This window comes from Heterodontus francisci, chromosome 27, assembly GCF_036365525.1.
Source record: "Heterodontus francisci isolate sHetFra1 chromosome 27, sHetFra1.hap1, whole genome shotgun sequence".
Lineage (NCBI taxonomy): Eukaryota > Metazoa > Chordata > Chondrichthyes > Heterodontiformes > Heterodontidae > Heterodontus > Heterodontus francisci.
Genome location: NC_090397.1, coordinates 12,253,904 through 12,276,051, shown reverse-complemented (window position 1 = coordinate 12,276,051; position 22,148 = coordinate 12,253,904). Strand labels below are relative to the sequence as shown.

The following is a 22,148-nucleotide window of genomic DNA, read 5'->3' as shown; positions in this document are numbered from 1 at the left end:
ATTTATCTCTCTTGGAGGATGCTCTGCTGCTTAACCATGTTTGTTTCTATGAGTGTAAGTAATCTCTTATTTTTAATTGGCATTAGCTATACATTTCTGATCTAATTTCAGAGAGGATTCAATTTCCATTGTTCAGTCTTCTTAGGAAAGCAATTAGTAAAGTGAAGATTAGGACTTTATTCTGATCTTGAAATGTTCCATCTCTTAAAATATGTGCTCTTCCCAAGGCGTTATGTTCTAGGCATTCTGCAGCTGCTACTTATCGAATGCTGTCAACAGCTTTTGGTTAAGAATACCATGTATGTGCAGAAACCTAGAGAAACTGGAGAAAGTAACTGGCAAATTGGCAGGAGGTCTGAGTAAAACAAATGTTTCAAAATTGCATCTTTTTGGTGGGGGAACTATTCTTCAACCATGTGAAAGAAGGAAAAAACCCATCTCTATGAAGAGTCTGAGGTCAGAAAACAGATCAGATTAAATGGTGTAAATTTGTATTCACAATAAGATAACCCATTATTATCATATGGAAAACTTAATGCAGTCAGAAAAATGCCCTACACTACTGATGCATAATACAGACTCAAACATACTGAATGTCTTTGATAAGACTTGAGTTTAGAAGGTTGAGATCTGGTTGAGGTGTTTAAAATGATAAACAGATTCAATAGTGTAGGTAGAGAGAAACTATTTCCTCTGCTGAGGGAATCCAGAACAAGAAAGCGCAAACTTAAAAGTAGAGCTAGGCCATTTCGGAGTAAGATCAGGAAACCCTTTTTCGCCCAAAAGGTTGCTGAAATTTTCAAGTTTGACAACGATAGATTTTTGTTGGGTACAGATATCAGAGGCAAAGGTTGGTAAATGGAGTTGAGGAACCGATCATCTGTGATTTGATTGAATTGTATAACAGGTTTAAGGGGCTGAATGGCCTCCTCCTGTTTGTACGTTTTGAAAATACAAACTTTACAATTTATATATTATACCATGAATAACTTATCTATTGCCATCTTTTTCGACGGAGAATTCATAAAGTTGTAGATTGTGAAAACTTTTTTACTGCTTCACCTTAAAGGGCAAAGAGACACTTTTCAATCTTGTTCACATCTTGCAGTTGTGGGCCTTGGCCCCTCACCAGTAGCACTGGCTAACTGAGTATATCGATTCTGGCCCAGGAGAAGGATTGAGTCTTCATTAAACGGAAGAGGTATTCCAATTTCATTCTCAAGATTTTGTAAAATGTTATTGTATCTTTACGCTGTTCAATTTGAGAACAGCTTGGAGTAGTGAAAAGATTCACAGGCCAATTATTAGTCTGACAGAATAGGCTGTGGGCATTCCTTCCATGGCCATAACCATCTTTATACCAGCAGGGTGGTGAGTCCTTTATGAAGGGAGGGTTATTTTGGGCTTCCATAACCCATACAGTGAGAGGAGACCATCCACACCCACTGGACACACGTTATCTCACAGGACGTTAACCAAGAATTCAGAGCCGGAGCTCTGTTTTCCACTTATTCAGCAATAACCTGCTCAGTGAGGCTTAGTTTGGGTTCCACCAGGGCCACTCAGCTCCTGACCTAGTGACCTCATATTACAGCCTTGGTCCAAACAGGAACAAAAGAGCTGAACTCCAGAGGTGAGGTGAGAGTGACTGCCCTTGACATCAAGGCAGCATTTGGCCGAGTATGGCATCAAGGAGCCCCAGCAAAACTGGAATCAATGACAATCAGGGGGAAAACTCTTCGCTGGTTGGAGTCATACCCAGCACAAAGCAAAATGGTTGTGGTTGTTGGAAGTCAATCATCTCAGTCCCAAGACATCACTGCAGGAGTTCCTCAAGGTAGTGTCCTAGGCCCAACCATCTTCAGCTGCTTCATCAATGACCTTTCCTCTATCATTAGGTCAGAAGTGGGGATGTTCGCTGATGATTGCATAATGTTCAGCACCATTCGCAACTCCTCAGATACTGAAGCAGCCAATGTCCAGATGTAGCAAGACCTGGACAACGTCCAGGCTTGGGCTGATAAGTGGCGAGTAACATTCATGCCACACAAGTGCCAGGTAATGACCTTCTCAGACAAGAGAATCTAACCACTTCCTCTTGATGTTCAATGGCATTACCATCGCTGAATCCCCGCTATCAACATCTTGGGGGGTCACCAATGACCAAAAACAGAAGTGGACCAGCCACATAAATGCTGTGGCTACAAGAGCAGGTCAGAGGCTGGGAATTCTGGAGCAAGTAACTCACCGCCTGACTCCCCAAAGCCTGTCCACCATCTACAAGGCACAAGTCAGGAGTGTGATGGAATACTCTCCACTTGCCTGGATATATGCAGCTCCAACAACACTCAAGGAACTCAACACCATCCAGGACAAAGCAGCCCACTTGATTGGCACACCATCCACAAACATTCAATCCATCCACCATCAACGCACAGTGGCAGCAGTGTGCACCATCTATAAGATGCACTGCAGCAACTCGCCAAGGCTCCTTCGACAGCACCTTCCAAACCCGTGACCTCTACCACCTAGAAAGACAAGGGCAGCAAATGCATGGGAACACCACCACCTGCAAGTTCCCCTCCAAGCCACACACCATCCTGACTTGGAACTTTATCGCCGTTCTTTCAGTGTTGCTGGGTCAAATTCCTGGAACTCCCATCCTAACAGCACTGTTGGTGTACTGTCACCCCAACAACTGCAGCAGTTCAAGGAGGCAGCTCACCACCACCTTCTCGAGCAATTAAGGATGGGCAATAAACGCTGGCTTAGCCAGCGACGCCCACATCCCACGAACGAACGATTTAAAAAAAAATTTGTTGGGACGGTAATGTTAATATTAGAGATGACCCATGTGCCACAACGTACCCAGCCTCTACCCAACTCTTGTAGTCACAGCTGATATGGTTGGTCGCATTAAGCTCATGGACAGTGATGACCTACTGTTCCCCAAAATGTTGATGGTGGGGACTTAAGTACAAAGGAACAGAGTAGGCCATTCACGCTTGATCCTTTCCTACCATTCAATTAGATCATGGCTGATCTGTATTTTAACTCCATTTATCCTCCTTGGTTCCATATCCCTTAATACCCTTCCGTAACAAAAATACTTGCTAATGGTAGTGCCATTGAAGATTGGGGGAAGTGGTTGGTCTTGTTCTTGTTTGCGATGCTCATGCCCAGAATATATTTAGTGTAAATGTTACCTGCTCATTGGGAGCTTAAGCCTGGGTATTCTCCAAGTCCAAATTGGCATGGGCTGCTGCATTATTGGAGGTGATGTGAAACAACCCGAACACAACAGAATCTATGTGGTCAACTCATGACAGGAGAATTAACTTTAGCCTGATCTCACTACAGTGTTCATCAGTCCACCTCCCAGAAGATAAGAGAATGCACATGGAGGCAAGTACCCATTTCACACAGTGAGTGACTTCATTATTATAACGCTGGTCATGCTGTCATACCTCTAGATATTGAGCAGTAAATGTAGTCTGCAGGACATAGGGAGTGTGGGGTCTTCTTACTGATGATGCATTATTACAGCTAGATGAGGAGGGGGGTCACAGTCGCCCTCTTGCCCTTCCTCTTATTTGACTGCAACAGGATTTATTCCTTTTCAAACAGTTGATGTGCTAACCATCTCAGTGAGTGTTTTACCTTTATCATTTAATGTCATCATGAAAGAACCAATCGGACAGGTTTTCTTGAGTTTAAACAAGAAAGAGGTAAGTTTATTATACTCAACAAGCTAAACCCGATCTAAATATTAAAAACTACGTTACATATTCCCGCACACATTCACATGAGGATCACAAACACACACAAATAGATTACAAAGTGGAAAGTAGGTTTTCTGGTTGGATTAAAGTCCAGAATAAATAAAATTAAATACACAGTCTGAGGTTGGATAATTTGGTGGTCTTCTGGTTGGAGCTGTATTCTTGAAGTCTTGACTGGTCAAAGTGCACTTTGTGACTGACCTGCTTTGCTCAGGGTTTTCTTGAAGGTAGACTTGTAGATGGCTCTGTTCCCCTGGTCTCTGGCTGTAGCAGCCTGTAGGCTTGGAGGGTCTACAGTTGCAGATGGTTTTCAAACTTGATGTTTTCTGGAGAGAGAGCGAAAGGGAGGCACACAGCCTTCTCTGCTGCTGCACACTCAGTTACTGTTTGTCTCCCTTGTGTGTCACAAAACTCCCAGTTTTACACAGCGTGAGGAGACGGTCACATGGTTCTTTCAATCCCCTTTGTTTTAAATGAGGTCCAAAGTCTAAAACACAAAACCTCTATTAGGTGGTATTGTCAGTATTTACCCCCTGGAGGGACGTCTCCATCCATGAGTGCCTCAAGATGGCTTTGAATGTCCGGCTAATGAGGGTGATCTGGATAATCTACTCAGTTAACCAAAGCATTATCCTGGCTGAGCTTCTTGTTCGACCTGTGTCTCCAATTTAATCTCCTGGTATTTCAGAAGCAAATTGCGGTGGTCATCTTAGTTGTCAGTTTTTTAAAAGTTAACTGTGGGATTTTTTCCATTTAATTTTATTGTAAGTTTCCAACTGATGAATTAATATTTCTCATTTGGCATATAGTGTTTTCTTGGCACCAGATTTGTAACAATATTATTCATTATCTTACTACTTGAAAACCAAGATCCTGTCTGTCCTCTCAGGTGGACATAAAAGATCCCGTGGTAGTATTTGAGGAAGAGCAGGAGAGTTCTCCCTGGTGTTCTGGCCAATGCTTATCCCTCAACCAACAACACGAAAACAGATGAGCAGGTCTTTTATTTCATTGCTGATTGCTGTGAAAGTATTGGCTGCCGCATTCGTCAAAAGGATTTCATTGGTTGTGAAGCCCTTTGGGATGGCCTGAGGATGTGAAAGGTCCTTTGTAAAAGTTCTTTTTCTAAGCAGTGGCCAATCTAAAATCATACAAAGCATAACAACAATATTGAAAGAAAGAGGAAGGTAGATCTAAAGATTTACCTGTAACACTAAAATAAAAATAAACTCTGAATGTGATGCAGAAAAGAGTTGGCAGCTGAAACAAAATAATCATTTATATAGCTTTCTTTCATGATCACAGTATGGCCCAAATCGCTTTACAGCTAATTAGGTACTTTTAAAGCTTAGTCACTGTTGTGATTTAGGAAAAATGGCAGCCAATTTATGCACAGCAAGCTCTCAAAAACAGCAATCAGATACATCTGACTTTATGACATCAGGACTCACGTCCGCAGCCAGAGTTCTCTGTGTGTGGGTGTTTGCCCCACCCTCCTGATGTTTTGAAATGATTATTTCTGCATTATAGGCAATATTGATACAGTCACTTTGTAGTTTTTCTGGTTTAGATGTTAATCTTGCAACCCCACCCCCTTCTCAAGCAATTAAGGTTGAGAAAGATGGAAGTTAAAACAAACTAGTGCTTCAAGTCACAGATGTGGAATGTCAGATTTCTTGGTAAAGATTTTTAATTATTTTTGAAAAGCTGCCATTTTCTAATAAGTGCTGAGTGAGAATGGGTTACCATAGTAATGAGAGTCAAAGCGGAGATCAGCAGGAACTTGGAGCAACAGGTTACAGAGGTTTTGAACATAGGAACAGGAGAAGGCCATTCAGTCCCTCCAGCTCATTCCGCCATTCAATTAGATCATGCATCTACACCTGAACTCCATTTACCCGCCTTGCTCCATATCCCTTAATACCCTCACCTAACAGAAATCTATCCATCTCAGTGGTAAAAGTTTCAATTGATCCTCAGCATCTAAAATCATACAAGGCATAACAATAATATTGAAAGAGGAAGGTAGATCTAAAGATTTACCTGTAACACTAGAATAAAAATAAACTCTGACTGTGAAAAAGTGATTGTCGGTTTCACTCAGTTATGGCCTCGCTGTAGTTTTAAAAGTATGATCCCCTTGTTCAGGATCCTCCACCAGCTAGAAGATTAAAACAGTTTTTATTTGTATGTTAATCATGAACAGTGTTGTACTTAATTTTTCTTGCACTTTGACATGTAAATGATAGATTACAACTAAATGTGAAATATGTCAGCATGCAGTGTTCACAGTGACCTAGAGCTAAGCCGAGCATCAATGATTTGAGAGGCACAAGTATGAAATTGGATACTTTTTAGCTGTACCTATATTGCTCGCGATTGAGCAACCTGAATAAAGAAGTGATTTGTTTTTGGAGGCAGCAGTGTGTACACCTTAGCAGCACAAGCAGGGGTAGTGTCAGTGTAAAGAGAAGCAGATTACTGATGGGCGAAGATTAAATCGCGTGTGCTGTTAAGCAATATGTGTGAATATTATGTCTAGGACATGGTATAATTGTGGCATGAATAAATAAAAAAAAAAATAATTGTGGCATGAGTTTGCAATTAAAAGGCATAAAAGATAAGTGCTCTATTACAAATAGGGATTTTGAAACTCATACTTGTGTTTCATGTTTTTGGAAAGGAGGAAATGAGAAATATTACCAATCCCAGATGGTGAAAGATTTCTTTGTACATTGTTTCATTTGAGTCCAGTGTGAAGTAATGATGGATTGGTGATAGTTGTTATCACAATCCGGAGACTCCAAGGAGCTGTAGGAAAGCCTTGTTGTTGTTTACTTGCTGTGCTGGTCACAGAGGGTGAGCAAGTGAGCGTTACCTGGGGAGGTGGCAGCAGCTCTTCAAAGCTCTTGTTACTGCCCATTAGAGCCGGGAAACGCGCTGAACTCCCCGGCAAAACCTCCTCCCTCCCTCCATCTGACCTGGCTCCGCCCTACAGCTGAGTTTTGGATCCCTCTTGCGAGGGAAGCGCAGATCGGAGCCGCAGCCGGAGTCAGGAGCAGCATCTCCCTCGGAGCAGAGGGCAGGAGCGGAGCCCGAGCTGAAACTTGTAGATCTTATTCTCAACGACCTGCTGAGCCTCCCAGTCCGAAGGTGCTTTTTAAAAAAAAATCTTCAACACAGACAGGTTGGGGGAGGTGCTGGGATAATCTGTTTAATCTTTGTCACTTGGGGTTTTTAAAAAAAAGTGCTATAAAGATAGAATTGTCAACCAGGGCAGGGAGCAGTGTAGTAAGTGGCAGCTGAAAAATGGGGAATAAGTGTACAAGTTTGAGCTTATTGTATCCAGAGAACCAGTCTGACCGAAGCAGAATGCTCCCAAATTCTCCAGGGTGTCAGCTGTAGCTACTCTCCCCTATTGAGTCACTCCATCCCCATTCTAGAGACTTGAGCACATAATCTAAGCTGACACTCTGCAGTACTGAGGGAGCACTGCATTTTCAGATAAAACATTAAACCGAGGCCTGTCTGTCCTCTCAGGTGCTTGTAAAAGATCCCATGGCACTGTTTTAAAGAAGAGCTGGGGAGTTATCCCTGGTGGCCTGGCCAATATTTATCTCTAAAGCAACATCTCACATTGCTGTGTGCAAATTGGCTGCCACGTTTCTTCATTGGCTGTAAAACGTGTTGGGATGCCCTGATATCGTGAAGGGTGCTATAGAAATGCAAGCTTTCTTTTAAGAGTAAAAGGGTGGAGTCTCTGAATGAGTCCATTCCCAGTGACCATCTTCAGATTCATTCTGTTTCTTGTTTCTTTGCACACTGGCTGACTGTGAACACAACATCCTGGCAAAGGATACGGTAAGTGCAAAAATATCTAATGCCATCAGAATGGTGCTTTTAACTTCCCCTCACATATGCCTTTTGTCCCAGCGACATTGCACTATACAAGTCAGTGTGGTTCCTATCTAAGATAAAAGATACAAAAAAGGAACTTGGTATTAGTTCAACTGCTGTTTCAGGGGTAGTTTTACCAGAAACCAGTCTGACCAGTATAAGGGGCAGTCAAGAGATTTTTAAACAACTTTTATTCATCATGCAATATGTAGTCATATTTCACTATTAAGCAGATGATGCATCTAAGTTTGTAAGAAAATATAATAGTGATGATTTAGCTGTACAGAGCTTATTTACATTGTGGCAGGCTGAGGTGGTTTCACATTGATACTATGATTCTAGTTTCCAGGTACACACCAGTGGTCAGCAAGCTTACTTGCAAATTTCTGCTCTGTACTTGCTGTCCTTTTACAGGACAACTTAAGCTGCAGTCCTGGCTCACCAACCCTCTTGGATTGGCTTGGAATGAACTGAAAGATTAATCTCTGCGAGCAAAGTAGGACGATAAATATTGCAGGTGGGGAAGAAAAGGCTGTTTGACCAACTGTCCAGAATACTTCAATCGGGCAACAGAGTTTGTTCGCTTTCCAATGGCCTGGGAAGGCAGAGGGCCACGAGGATTGATGTCTCAGGTAATCAATGGCGGGAGCTGGGTGGTTGGAGGTGGGAGGTCATGTGATACAACCTCCCAGAATGTAACCAACCAGAATTGGCAATTCTATTTGTGAATCTAGAGTCAGTGCCTGAGCAAAGCGGAGTAAGACTCTTTGGAGGAATTTATGTTACACCGCTTCCATCCAACACCATGTGAAGTATAATTCCCTGTGTGGCGTCAAACTGATTGTAAAAAATGCCCAGGGATCCATGGAAACATCCTGAATGCTTTTTGAACCAACCTCCAATTATGTTGAATGCAAATCGTTGAGAAGACCGAAGCCATTGTCTTTAGCCCCTGCTGCAAACTCCATTCCCTAGCCACCAATTCCGTCTCCCTCTCTGGCAACTGTCTGAGACGTAACCAGATTGTTCACAGCCTTGTTGTCCTCTTTGACCCTGAGCCGCACTTCCTGCCCCATGTCCTCTTCATCACCAAGACTGCCTACTTGCGCCTCCATAACATCGTCTATCTCTGCCATTGCCTCAGCCCATCTGCTACTGAAACCCTCATTCATGCTTTTGTTACTTCTAGACTCAGCTATTCCAATGCTCTCCCGGCCAGTCTTCCATCTTCCACCCTCCACCCTCTGTAAACTTGAGCTCATCCAAAACTCTGCTATCCATATTTTAATTTTCATCAAGTCTAATCCATCCATCGCCCCTGTGCTCGCTGACCTACATTGGCTCCTGGTCCTGCAAACACTTGATTTTAAATTTTCCTCCTTGTATTTGAGTCTCTCTATGGTTTCGCCCTTCCCTACCTCTGTCATCTCCTCCAGTCCCACAACCCTCCAAGAACTCTGGCCTCTTATTCGTCCCCCACATTTGCTCTACCATTGGCGACCGTGTTTTCAGTTATATAGGCTCTAAACTCTGGAATTCTCTCCCTAAACTTATGCACCTCTTCCCCTTTAAGACCCTCCTTAAAACCTACCTCCCTGACAAAGCTTTTGACCACCTATTCTAATGGCACCATCTGTGGCTCGGTGTCAACTTTTGTCTGATTGTGCTGCCATGAAGAGCCTTGGGACGTTTTCTATGTTAAAGGCACTATATAAGTGCAAGTTGTCGTTGTTGTTGTAGGCAATGTGAATGCCGCCAGTTTCACTGTCTAAACATTTACCATTTAAGTCCTGTTGGATGCGGCTTTTTTTTACTTGAAACCATACCTGCCTGGGCAGCAGAATGAAGTTTAAACCAGCTGGTATGAACAGGGCAGTGTCAGAATGGAGCCCCTATTGCAGCTCCTGGTCTGAGATGGTCAGTTGCAACCTAAATGCATCTGAGGACTCAAAGGTCGATTAGAGCACTGGCCAAGCTGGACTGCAGCATCGAATGGGGGAAGATATGGTGTTGTCACTGTAGAAATTGTTTGAACCTTGTTAGCCTCAGGATAATGCCGAAGAAGCAGAAAATAATTGCTGCATCAATGGATAGAAGCATAATTTTACATATGAAGGGCCTATTACTTAACATTACAGTGTCAAAAACACTGTTACCATGCAGATAATTATAATAGAAGCAATTTATGAGCATCTATTGAAGTATAAGATTTTTGTCAGTATTAAATTTTTTATTTGGATTCTTTATTAAAAACAGCATGTGAAGGGTTAAAGAGCCAGGGTCTCACAAGGTTACCATCAGTTATAGTACGCTATCTTCTGAAAAATGTACATCATAGTCTGGGATGCAAAAGGGGTCACATCAGTTGTATTATTCCTAAGGAGTACTGCTTAACACCTTGGTAATTTTAACTTTGTGCGATAATGATTGACTATCATTGACTTCAATGCAAATAGACATCGAGAAAGATGAAAATGGGCTGCTGATTTGCTATCAGTTGTTTTGCAATCTTGCACAACATGAAAGTTAACCCCCTCTCTACCTTCGTTGTTTAGATCCTATTCTGTTTAATTTGTACAGCGTGGCATTTTGGGGAAAGAAGGTCAAGCTGCAAGACATCTCCTTAGATGGTTGGAAATTGGAATTGTATTTGGGTGGGCAAACATTCCAATTAATTGTTAATCTATGAAGGGATTTTTTATCTAATGTGATTATAGAGATAGGCTTACCTTGCATTTTACTTCAGTTTCGACCCACATGGTGTTGAATGGCATAGCTGGTCTGACATTATGTCGTGGATAGATGTCAACAGAAGATAGTCTACTTTTCAGCCAGCAGAAAAGCTGTGTTTTACAATGTGCCTGCAAGCAAAGAAGCCAGATGTTTAGAAACTGTAGGTTTCATAGTCTGTGCTCAGACAGAAAGTGAGTCGTATATTTATTGCTTTATATTTTTAGGAGAATAATGAAAGTGCAGTGTTTTATACTTAACATTTAGCCAGTTTATTTAAATAATGCTAGTTTAGACCCTGACTCGCTGTAATCGTGTGTGTATTTGGTCTGTTTGTCAAAGGGACATTAGTGCGGTGGTACTTGGTACATTTCAGTAGCCATGTTTAGAGTAAGAGTTCTTTGTTGCAATCACTATCTCTGGTTATTTACCTCGATATCAGGCTGGAAAAGGTACACACAAGGTATGCTCACAGGAGTGGTCAGTGACATTGACCCAGACAAAATACCTAAACTACGACGGTGCATAAAATATGTCACGCAACCTGGGTTTGCAAAAGATAAGTTTAATTTGAAGATGAGCACTGTTTGTGATTGTCAAGATGCGTAATGTTGACTCACAATCAAATTGTCTCTCCTGGTTCAGGAGTGGAGTGAAATTTAAAAATGAAGTTGTAAAGTTACATTTACACAACTTGTGAGAGACTAGAGAAGCTGGGATTGATCTCCTCAGACATAGGTTAAGGGGGGATTTAATAGAGGTGCTCAAAATCATGAAGGGTTTTGCTGGAGTAAATAGGGAAAAGCAGTTTCCACTGGTAGAAGGGCTGGTAACCAGAGGACTTCAATTTAAATTGATTGGCAAAAGAATTAGTGGTAAGAGGAGGAGATTTTTTTCTTTATGCAGCAAGTTCTGGAATGCGCTGCATGAAAGAGTGATGGAAGCAGATTCAATAGTACTTTCAAAATGCAGTTGAATAAATACTTGAAGGGAAAAATTTGCAGGGCTTTGGGGAAAGTGCAGGGGAGAGTGGGTCTAATTGGATAGCCCTTTCAAAGAGCTTGTTAGCCAAATGGCCCCTTCTGTGCTGTAAGATTCTATGATTCAATGATTCTAACTGTTCTGCTAGTGCAAATAATTTTCTTTCCACCAATATGAAAGTTGAAGCATCAACTCAGGTCACGTTTTTGTTTTCAGATTTACTCAACAACTTTCTTAGTGTCAATGTGGAGTGAAGATGCTTTGGGCTGCTTCCCGAATTATTGTGATAATGGAAAATAGAGGGTAGCCTCTAATTTAAAGTTCTTATCCTTGTTTCAGATCCCTCCATTCAGCTGTGTATGAGTGTAAGTGGGCATGTGTGTGGGTATGCGTCTGTGAGCGCATGTAAGTGTGTGTGTGTGTCCTACCTGCACATCTCAGTTTCTCAAGTTGTCAATAATTAGAATGATCACCCTTTCTAGTTATCAAAAAAACATGTTGACAATCTGAGCCTATTGTTTTTAAAAATCAACTCATCTGTGTTTTAAAAAATAATCAAATTAACATAAGAAAAAACACTGGAGGCTGAAGAATTGTATGGTGAATGTGAGGCACTATGTCACCACCACTGGTGGGAGGGTGTGATTACAACATGACAAATTTAAGATGTTTCCATTTTAAATGTGGACAAGTGAAATTATAACATGAAAATTTGACACAGGTAGTGTGTGGATATGCAAGATTAATATTTTTATAGATATGCTAAAATATAAGTTAACATGGGTTTTGAAGATTTTATGCAAAAAATGAATCTTTAAGAAATATCTATGTTTGCAGAATGTCAGACCAACAGTGCATTTCACAGTGCCATCAGTACAATTATCTGTACTAGGATATTTGTCTGATCAATGCCTAACCTCTCTTGGTGCTTCCTTGGTCCCATTATTTGCATCACAGCTTTTCTGTCTTACCTTTTGAGCTATTTTTGCACAATTGAAGCTTCCCTTATTGTCGTTTAGGACACTGTTAGCCTTGTGTCATCTCGCTCATGCCTGCAAGTCTGGTTTCCTTTTCCTTTCCCTCAGCACTCTTTGGGCCTTTCTCATTGCTATTTGTCCTACTGCGAAATTTCTTGACTTAATGGTCCTACTCCTTTGCTAGTCAGCTTGTTGACTCAGTAGTAGTTAGCTTAGTTAATCTGTGGCTTATGTACATTTCCTCAGTTCTCATGGTACTGACCTTGGCGAATCTTCATTATCGGGGACAAGAAATTGGGCAGCCCCATTTTTCTGGGCACGGAGGTTGTGATTTGCATTTTGCACGCCTCTGTTCAGATTGAGGTTGGCAACCACTAGGTGGTGCAGTACTTGCACATGCTCAAATGCAGGCTCTTCCACTGGAACGTCAGTGTCTGCGACGTTCAGGCAGCTGCCAGGATTAAAGATGGCGTTACTCAATTTATCACAGGAAATGCTTATGTCTAGATCGTTCTAGCAAACTAACCTTACATTAAGTTGGATGGAAGCCCTACTGTGTAGTTATAGGATACTAACTGTAATCCTCAGATCCATTTAATACTCCAGTAATCCTATTAAATACAAAAGGAATTTTATGATTAAATTTCCTTTGGAAGATAGTGAATTGGCATGCAGATCGATGAAAAAGAAAATCGGACAGAGTGTAAAATGTGCTGCCAATTCGTTACTGTGATTCGTTTATATGACCGACCAGGACTGATTTCACCCCAATGCAGCTACCAGCTTCCGCCCCACTGGCTGCTCTCCCCACCTCGGCAACTCGCTTTCTCCCCCTGCTTCCTCTCATTAGCCGCTTGCTCCAGACCTCACTGCTCCCCCTCACTCCCCTGGCCGATTGTTCCCCGTTCTCTGGTCGCTCACTCGCTCCCCCCCTCCCCCTCCAGTCGCTGGCTCTGGGCCGCGCCACTTCCCTCCTCTCAGCCACTCGCTCCCACATTCATCATTCTCCACGCGCTGCCCAAAGAAGCAAGGCGGGCCGCACGGGGTGAAGGGGCGACGTAGGAGCGAGTGGCCGAGAGGAGGGAAGCAGTGCGGCCCAGAACTAGCGTCTGGGGGGGGGGGAGTGGTGGGGGTGGTGCGGGGAAGCGGGAGCGAGTGGCCGAGAGGAGGGAAGCAGTGCGGCCCAGAACTAGCGGCTGGGGGTGGGGGGGGAGGGGTGGGTGGTGTGGGGAAGCGGGAGTGAGTGGCCAGAGAGCGGGGTGGCGTGAGCAGGGAAAATCGACCAGGGGAGTGGGGGGTGGGGGGGGAACAGCGAGGTGAGCGGCTGAGGGGAGGAAGCGTCAAGGCCTGGAGCGAGTTGCCAAGGGGGGAGAGCGGCTAGTGGGGCGGAAGCGAGTGACGGGGATGGAGCTCCAGCCTCAACGTCTCCCATTCAGCCGCTTCCTCCAGCCGAGTGGGGGGGCTGGATACCCGATGACACTTTATCGCACATGCGCGAAGATGGACCGGGGCGGATACGTGATGACGTTACCGCTGCACGATTACGTCATCCCGCGCACACGCCACTTACTCCTGGCAAGATGTAGCTACGCATGTGCGCATCTTGGCGAACTCTGATGATGTCAGTGGGCTGCTGCATTGTCAGGAAACACTTTGTATTAGCAAACCATGTGGTCCAGCCAGTTTTCCCCTCTTAAAGGCAGACTCCTTATTAAAGGGAAGCTGCACTGCTGAGGTGAAGGCTGCTAGTCAATCAGCTAGGAAGTGTGCAGGAAGCAGAATGGCACAGCACACAAGGGAATGGGCTCCCAGGTTTAGCAATGCCGCCCTGGTGGCTGAGGTGCAGTCCAGGAGGGAGGCTGTGTTTCCCTGGGTGCATAGGAATGCCCTTATGCATTAGCCTGAAGAGGGAATGGGAACGCGTCACCCTGGAGATGAATGTCCAGAGTTGGGCACCAAGGACATGGCAGCAGTGCCAGAAAAAAGTAGTGACCTCACATAGGTGGCCAAGCTGAGTGACTGGATCCTTACATTACATCTCATGTCCACCACACCTACGACCTGTCACTGCACTATGCACCACAGCCCCATCACTTCCTGGCACTCGTGACTTATGCCTAACATTCAGCTACTGCATCTCACCCTCATACACCTTCCAATGCTGCCAGCATGACACCCACTGCTCACTGCCTCTTCAGACCTTTATCTATTCAGCAATAGCAGGCGCATCACCCAAACACATTGCCACATGATCACTGACACTCTGCCCTCTCTCTTGGAGGAGAAGGTCTCACATATCACTAAAAAGACCCAAAAACGAGAGGGGGGCCTGCACGACTCCAACCCCTGAGCCCCCTTGTGGAGACAGTTCTCTGGATCATGGGCCCAGAGGCAACGCAGCTTGTGGTAGCTCGCACTGCAGAGGCAGTTCAGGATGATTTTAAGTGACTGCTTTATGCCCCTTTTCAACTCCCTTTTCACCCTCATCCTGAGATGTGGCATCAAGTAGAAGCTGCAGATTATGTGACCATGGAACTCCTGCTTTCCTCCCCACCCCTTTCACTCATCCCAACCCTTACCCTCTGCTCATATGCTTTCAGAAACCTGCCGCCTGGACCACCTCAACAGAGCCAGAAGGCAGAGCAGCAGCATCCCCACAACAATGATGAGGAGGCACTGTCACTCGATCTTGCACTCCCAACCACCAGCTCAGATATTGGCACTCGGTGAACTTGGTAGGCTTCCATAGAGTCAGGATGAGCACATGGTGAGTCACTGGGCACAAGTGGGCTGCAGGCAGGCCAGGTTGAAAGGATAGCTCGTGCCAGCTGACCAGAGGACTGCAGGGGACTCAGATGAGGACTTTGATGGGGCACCATACAGGAGAACACTGATAACAATGCACACTGAGTTGCTTGATGCATTGTCAGGCTTACCAGACAGCCTCCTGTCACCATCAAAGAGCATGGAAGAGTCCAGTTCCAACGTGGCACAAGGTTTCGTGAAGAGCTGGGAGCCAATCCTTTCCGCCCTGGAAGTGGTGGCCAATTCCATGATAGCAGTAGCGGAAGCAGCTGCAATGCAGCTTGTGGTGGCTGCTGTCTCAGCTTCCCACTGCAACACAGGCTGAATCCTCCCGACATCTCAGTGCTGCAGTGGAAGCTCAGATGGAGGTCACAAGATCCATGCTTACTGCCAGGCTGGCTCAGACTGTTGTCATCATGGCTGCGGATAGCAGTGCTCATAGAGCAGGGTCACACAGCAGTCCAGCAATCTGTGCTCTAACAGATTACTATAATTGTTGAGTTACCTCCCCGCCTGGGGGAAAAGCAGTGGCCCAGTGGAGACAAACCCACTGTCCTCTGTCAGGATGACAGCATTCGTCCTCCCACCACTGCTACTCTGCCAGTGCCCAGTGGTTGCCTCTCAGCCAGTCAGCCCTGACTGCTGCCACCCATGCTGAGGTGGTGCAGGTTGAAGCCGGGTCCTCAAGGCTCATGGTCATCCTCCAAGGCCATCTGCAGCCACTGGGATAGCACTACATAGAAGCACTTGGATAGGTAAAGCCACCCGCAAGACAAGCACTGAAGGAATGCGTAAGGTTCATTGTTGTTTGTATAATTGGATGTGTAGTTTTATAAAGATGTTTTCTGAAGGTTTTTGTTGGTGGCTTTTATTATTGAATGTTGGCCAAGGGGATGTTGTGATGGAGATGTTAAATGGATGTGATGGTGGGGAATGGGAGATCAATGTTAGGATTGGGAAGTTGTTAATTGGAAGCAGAGCCTCACAATCCGCTCACTTACATGGGGTGCAGGATGCCTTCTCTTATGCCTCCTCCTCCTCCCTCCCTCCACATTGAGCTTCCCCTCTCTGCCGCCTCCGTTCCATTTTCCGGTCATGTTCCAGACCAGGAGGCACTGCAACAACTGTCCCCATACCTGGGCCAGGTAGTCCCCTCTCCTCCTTGGCTGTATTCAGAAACTGACAAAAATCACCTCCAAGAACCCAGCACAGTTCTTCCACTAACTTTGTCTAAGCAAAAGTTGCCCAAAAACGCCTCCTCTGTGGTTGTGCAGTGGTCCTTTAACAAGAACAGAAAGTGCTGGAAATACTCAGCAGGTCTGGCAGCGTCTGTGAAGCGAGAAACAGAGTTAATGTTTCAGATCTGTGACCCTTCATCAGAACTGGCAAAATTTAGAAATGTAACAGTCTTGAGAAAGTGAAAGGGGGGAGGGGGGAAGAAGAACAAGAAGGAAGGTGTGTGATAGGGCGGAGGGGGAGAGATTAAATGGCAGGTGTCATGAAACAGAATACAAATGGAGTGCTCAATAGTTATAGTGAAAGACAAAGCATGAGTCCAGAGAGAGAGCTAATGGCAGAATAATGAACAGATCTGAATGAAAGCAAAAACATGAAAAATAAGTTTAAGACTAGAACATGGTTAAAAAATAAATAAATTAATTAAAAAATATATAAGAAAAAATAAATTAAATAAAAATAAGAAATAAACAAAAAATAATGAGGCTCATGGACTGAAATTATTGAAGTCAATGTTGAGTCCAGAAGGCTGTAGAGTGCCTAATCAGAAGATGAGCTGCTGTTCCTCGAGCTTGCGTTGATGTTCACTGGAACACTGCAGCAGGCCGAGGGCAGAAATGTGGGTATGAGAACAAGGTAGAGAATTAAAATGGCAAGGAACCGAAAGCTCAGGGTCATGCTTGCAGACCGAGCGGAGATGTTCTGCAAAGCGATCACCCAATCTGCGTTTGGTATCCCCAATGTAGAGGAGACTGCACTATGAGTAGCGAATACAGTATACTAACTTGAAAGAAGTGCAAGTAAATCACTGCTTTACCTGGAAGGAGTGTTTGGGCCTTGTATAGTGAGGAGAGAGGAGGTAAAGGGGCAGGTATTACACCTCCTGTGATTGCATGGGAAGGTGCTGTGGGAAAGGGAAGAGGTGTCGGGGGTGATGGAGGAGTGGACCAGGGTGTCGCAGAGGGAACGATTCCTTCGGAATGCTGATGGGGGAGAGAGGGGAAGATGTGTTTGGTAGTGGCATCACGCTGGAGGTGGTGGAAATGGCAGAGGATAATCCTTTGGATGTGGAGGCTGCTGGGGTGGATATTGAGGACAAGGGGAACCCTGTCGCGGTTCTGGGAGGGAGGGGAAGGGGTGAGATTAAAGGTGCAGGAAATGGGCCGGACACGGTCGAGGGCCCTGTCAACCAGAGTGGGGGGGAATCCTCGATTGAGGAAAAAGGAAGACATATCAGAGGCACTGTTGTGGAAGGTTGCATCATCATGACAGATGCATCGGAGACGGAGAAACTGGGAGAATAGAATGGAGTCTTTACAGGAGGCAGGGTGTGAGGAAGTGTAGTCAAGGTAGCCGTGGGAGTCAGTGGGCTTATAATAAATACTGGTGGGCAGCCTATCCCCAGAGATGGAGACAGTGAAGTTGAGAAAGGGAAGGGAAGTATTGGAGATGGACCATGTAAAGGTGAGAGAAGGATTGAAATTGGAAGCAAAGTTGATAAAGTTTTCCAGTTTAGGGTGGGAGCAGGAAACGGCACCGATACAGTCATCGATGTACTGGAAAAAGAGTTGGGGGAGGGGGCCTGAGTAGGACTGGAACAAGGAATGTTCGACATATCCCACAAAAAGACAGGCATAGCTAGGACCCATGCGGGTACCCATAGCAAAACCTTTTATTAGGAGGAAGTGACTGGAGTTGAAGGAGAAGTTGTTCAATGTGAGAACAAGTTCAGTCAGGCGGAGGAGGGTGGTGGTGGATGGGGACTGGTTGGGCCTCTGTTCAAGGAAGAAGTGGAGAGCCCTCAAGCTGTCCTGGTGGGGGATGGAGGTGCAGAGAGATTGGACGTCCATAGTGAAGAGGAGACGGTTAAGGCCAGGAAACTGGAAATTGTCAAAATGATGTAGGACGCCAGAAGAGCCACGGATATAGGTGGGAAGAGACTAGACCAGTGGAGAAAAGATAGAGTCTAGATAGGAAGAAATAGGTTCAGTGAGGCAGGAACAGGCTGAAACAATGGGTCTACTGGACCAGTCCTGTTTGTGGATTTTATGAAGGAGATAGAAGCGGGTACAGGTTCAGGGCCCATCTTGCAGCAGAATGTCTGATCTTCAGTGAGTGGTGCATGAACCTGTGACCTGGCCTGAGTTTGAAATCCTGTGCCACATCAGACGGTTTCTATTTAGAGATACAGCACTTCTATCACACCCTTCTATTTAGAGATACAGCACTGAAACAGGCCCTTCAGCCCACTGAGTCTGTGCTGACCATCAACCACCCATTTATACTAATCCTACACTAATTCCATATTCCTACCACATCCCCACCTGTCCCTTTATTTCCCTACCACCTACCTATAGTAGGGGCAATTTATAATGGCCAATTTACCTATCAACCTGCAAGTCTTTGGCATGTGGGAGGAAACCGGAGCACCCGGAGGAAACCCACGCAGACACAGGGAGAACTTGCAAACTTCACACAGGCAGTACCCAGAATTGAACCTGGGCCGCTGGAGCTGTGAGGCTGCGGTGCTGACCACTGCGCCACTGTGCCTCCTCTGGCAACATTGCGCAGACCATGCAGAGAGCCACCAGTGGCACATCACACTCCCGGGTGCGGCAGTCAGACTCCGTAGCACGCATGAGGAAGTGCTACGCAAAAAATATTTTCACGCAAAATTTTTTAGAAGTGAAAAGACCATACCAGACTTAGTGAGGAATAATAAATCAGAATTAATGAACAATCTGATGGTAAGGAAATATTAGAATTAGAATTAGAATTAGAACATTACAGCGCAGTACAGGCCCTTCGGCCCTCGATGTTGCGCCGACCTGTGAAACCATCTGACCTACACTATTCCATTTTCATCCATATGTCTATCCAATGACCACTTAAATGCCCTTAAAGTTGGCGAGTCTACTACTGTTGCAGGCAGGGCGTTCCACGCCCCTACTACTCTCTGAGTAAAGAAACTACCTCTGACATCTGTCCTATATCTATCACCCCTCAACTTAAAGCTATGTCCCCTTGTGTTTGCCATCACCATCCGAGGAAAAAGACTCTCACTATCCACCCTATCTAACCCTCTGATTATCTTATATGTCTCTATTAAGTCACCTCTCCTCCTCCTTCTCTCCAACGAAAACAACCTCAAGTCCCTCAACCTTTCCCCGTAAGACCTTCCCTCCATACCAGGCAACATCCTAGTAAATCTCCTCTGCACCCTTTCCAAAGCTTCCACATCCTTCCTATAATGCGGTGACCAGAACTGCACGCAATACTCCAGGTGCGGTCTCACCAGAGTTTTGTACAGCTGCAGCATGACCTCGTGGCTCCGAAACTCGATCCCCCTACTAATAAAAGCTAACACACCATATGCCTTCTTAACAGCCCTATTAACCTGGGTAGCAACCTTCAGGGATTTATGCACCTGGACACCAAGATCTCTCTGTTCATCTGCACTACCAAGAATCTTCCCATTAGCCCAGTACTCTGCATTCCTGTTACTCCTTCCAAAGTGAATCACCTCGCACTTTTCCGCATTAAACTCCATTTGCCATCTCTCAGCCCAGCTCTGCAGTCTATCTATGTCCCTCTGTACCCTACAACATCCTTCGGCACTATCCACAACTCCACCGACCTTAGTGTCATCCGCAAATTTACTAACCCACCCTTCTACACCCTCTTCCAGGTCATTTATGAAAATGACAAAGAGCAGTGGCCCCAAAACAGATCCTTGCGGTACACCACTAGTAACTAAACTCCAGGATGAACATTTGCCATCAACCACCACCCTCTGTCTTCTTTCAGCTAGCCAATTTCTGATCCAAAGCTCTAAATCACCTTCAACCCCATACTTGCGTATTTTCTGCAATAGCCTACCATGGGGAACCTTATCAAACGCCTTACTGAAATCCATATACACCACATCCACTGCTTTACCCTCATCCACCTGTTTGGTCACCTTCTCGAAAAACTCAATAAGGTTTGTGAGGCACGACCTACCCGTCACAAAACCGTGTTGACTATCTCTAATGAACTTATTCTTTTCAAGATGATTATAAATCCTGTCTCTTATAACCTTTTCCAACATTTTACCCACAACCAAAGTAAGGCTCACAGGTCTATAATTACCAGGGCTGTCTCTACTCCCCTTCTTGAACAAGGGGACAACATTTGCTATCCTCCAGTCTTCCGGCACTATTCGTGTCGACAATGACGACATAAAGATCAAGGACAAAGGCTCTGCAATCTCCTCCCTAGCTTCCCAGAGAATCCTAGGATAAATCCCATCTGGCCCAGGGGACTTATCTATTTTCACACTTTCCAAAATTGATAACACCTCCTCCTTGTGAACCTCAATCCCATCTAGCCTAGAAGCCTGAATCTCAGTATTCTCCTCGACAACATTTTCTTTCTCTACTGTAAATACTGACGCAAAATATTCATTTAACACTTCCCCTACCTCCTCTGATTCCACACACAACTTCCCACTACTATCCTTGATTGGCCCTAATCTAACTCTAGTCATTCTTTTATTCCTGATATACCTATAGAAAGCCTTAGGGTTTTCCCTGATCCGATCCGCCAATGACTTCTCGTGTCCTCTCCTTGCTCTTCTTAGCTCTCCCTTTAGATCCTTCCTGGCTAGCTTGTAACTCTCAAGCGCCCTAACTGAGCCTTCACGTCTCATCCTAACATAAGCCTTCTTCTTCCTCTTGACAAGCGCTTCAACTTCTTTAGTAAACCACGGCTCCCTCGCTCGACAACTTCCTCCCTGCCTCACAGGTACATACTTATCAAGGACACGCAGTAGCTGCTCCTTGAATAAGCTCCACATTTCGATTGTTCCCATCCCCTACAGTTTCCTTCCCCATCCTACGCATCCTAAATCTTGCCTAATCGCATCATAATTTCCTTTCCCCCAGCTATAATTTTTGCCCTGCAGTATATACCTGTCCCTGCCCATCGCTAAGGTAAACCTAACCGAATTGTGATCACTATCACCAAAGTGCTCACCTACATCTAAATCTAACACCTGGCCGGGTTCATTACCCAGTACCAAATCCAATGTGGCATCGCCCCTGGTTGGCCTGTCTACATACTGTGTCAGAAAACCCTCCTGCACACACTGGACAAAAACTGACCCATCTAAAGTACTCGAACTATAGTATTTCCAGTCGATATTTGGAAAGTTAAAGTCCCCCATAACAACTACCCTGTTACTCTCGCCCCTGTCGAGAATCATCTTCGCTATCCTTTCCTCTACATCTCTGGAACTATTTGGAGGTCTATAAAAGACTCCCAACAGAGTGACCTCACCTCTCCTGTTTCTAACCTCGGCCCATACTACCTCAGTAGACGAGTCCTCAAACGTCCTTTCTGTCGCTGTAATACTCTCCTTGATTAACAATGCCACACCCCCCCCTCTTTTAACATCTTCTCTGTTCTTACTGAAACATCTAAATCCCGGAAACTGCAACATCCATTCCTGCCCCTGCTCTACCCATGTCTCCGAAATGGCCACTACATCGAGATCCCAGGTACCAACCCATGCTGCAAGCTCACCCACCTTATTCCGGATGCTCCTGGCGTTGAAGTAGACACACTTTAAACCAGGTTCTTGCTTGCCAGTGCCCTCTTGCGTCCTTGTAACCTTATCCCTGACCTCACTACTCTCAACATCTCAACAAATATCTTGTGCACAGTGAGCATAATATGACTGAATTTGATGTTATTCTTG

General features: G+C 45.0%; 1 protein-coding gene across 7 annotated transcripts in view; it reads left to right on the top strand.

The window, feature by feature from the left end:
- The window catches only part of plekhg7 (pleckstrin homology domain containing, family G (with RhoGef domain) member 7), a 128,961-nt gene that overhangs the window by 7,713 nt on the left and 99,100 nt on the right, over positions 1-22,148 (top strand). For 3 of the 7 annotated variants that reach the window (XM_068059694.1, XM_068059695.1, XM_068059688.1), the window contains exon 1: positions 10,461-10,603. The exons of 1 other annotated variant lie outside the window; for it this stretch is intronic. The gene's annotated coding sequence lies outside the window, so the exon portion shown is untranslated. Of the gene's footprint in view, positions 1-6,860; positions 6,936-8,093; positions 8,312-10,275; positions 10,334-10,460; positions 10,604-22,148 lie in introns of those variants that run through there. 3 more of the 7 variants (XM_068059689.1, XM_068059690.1, XM_068059692.1) reach the window with 3 other exon arrangements.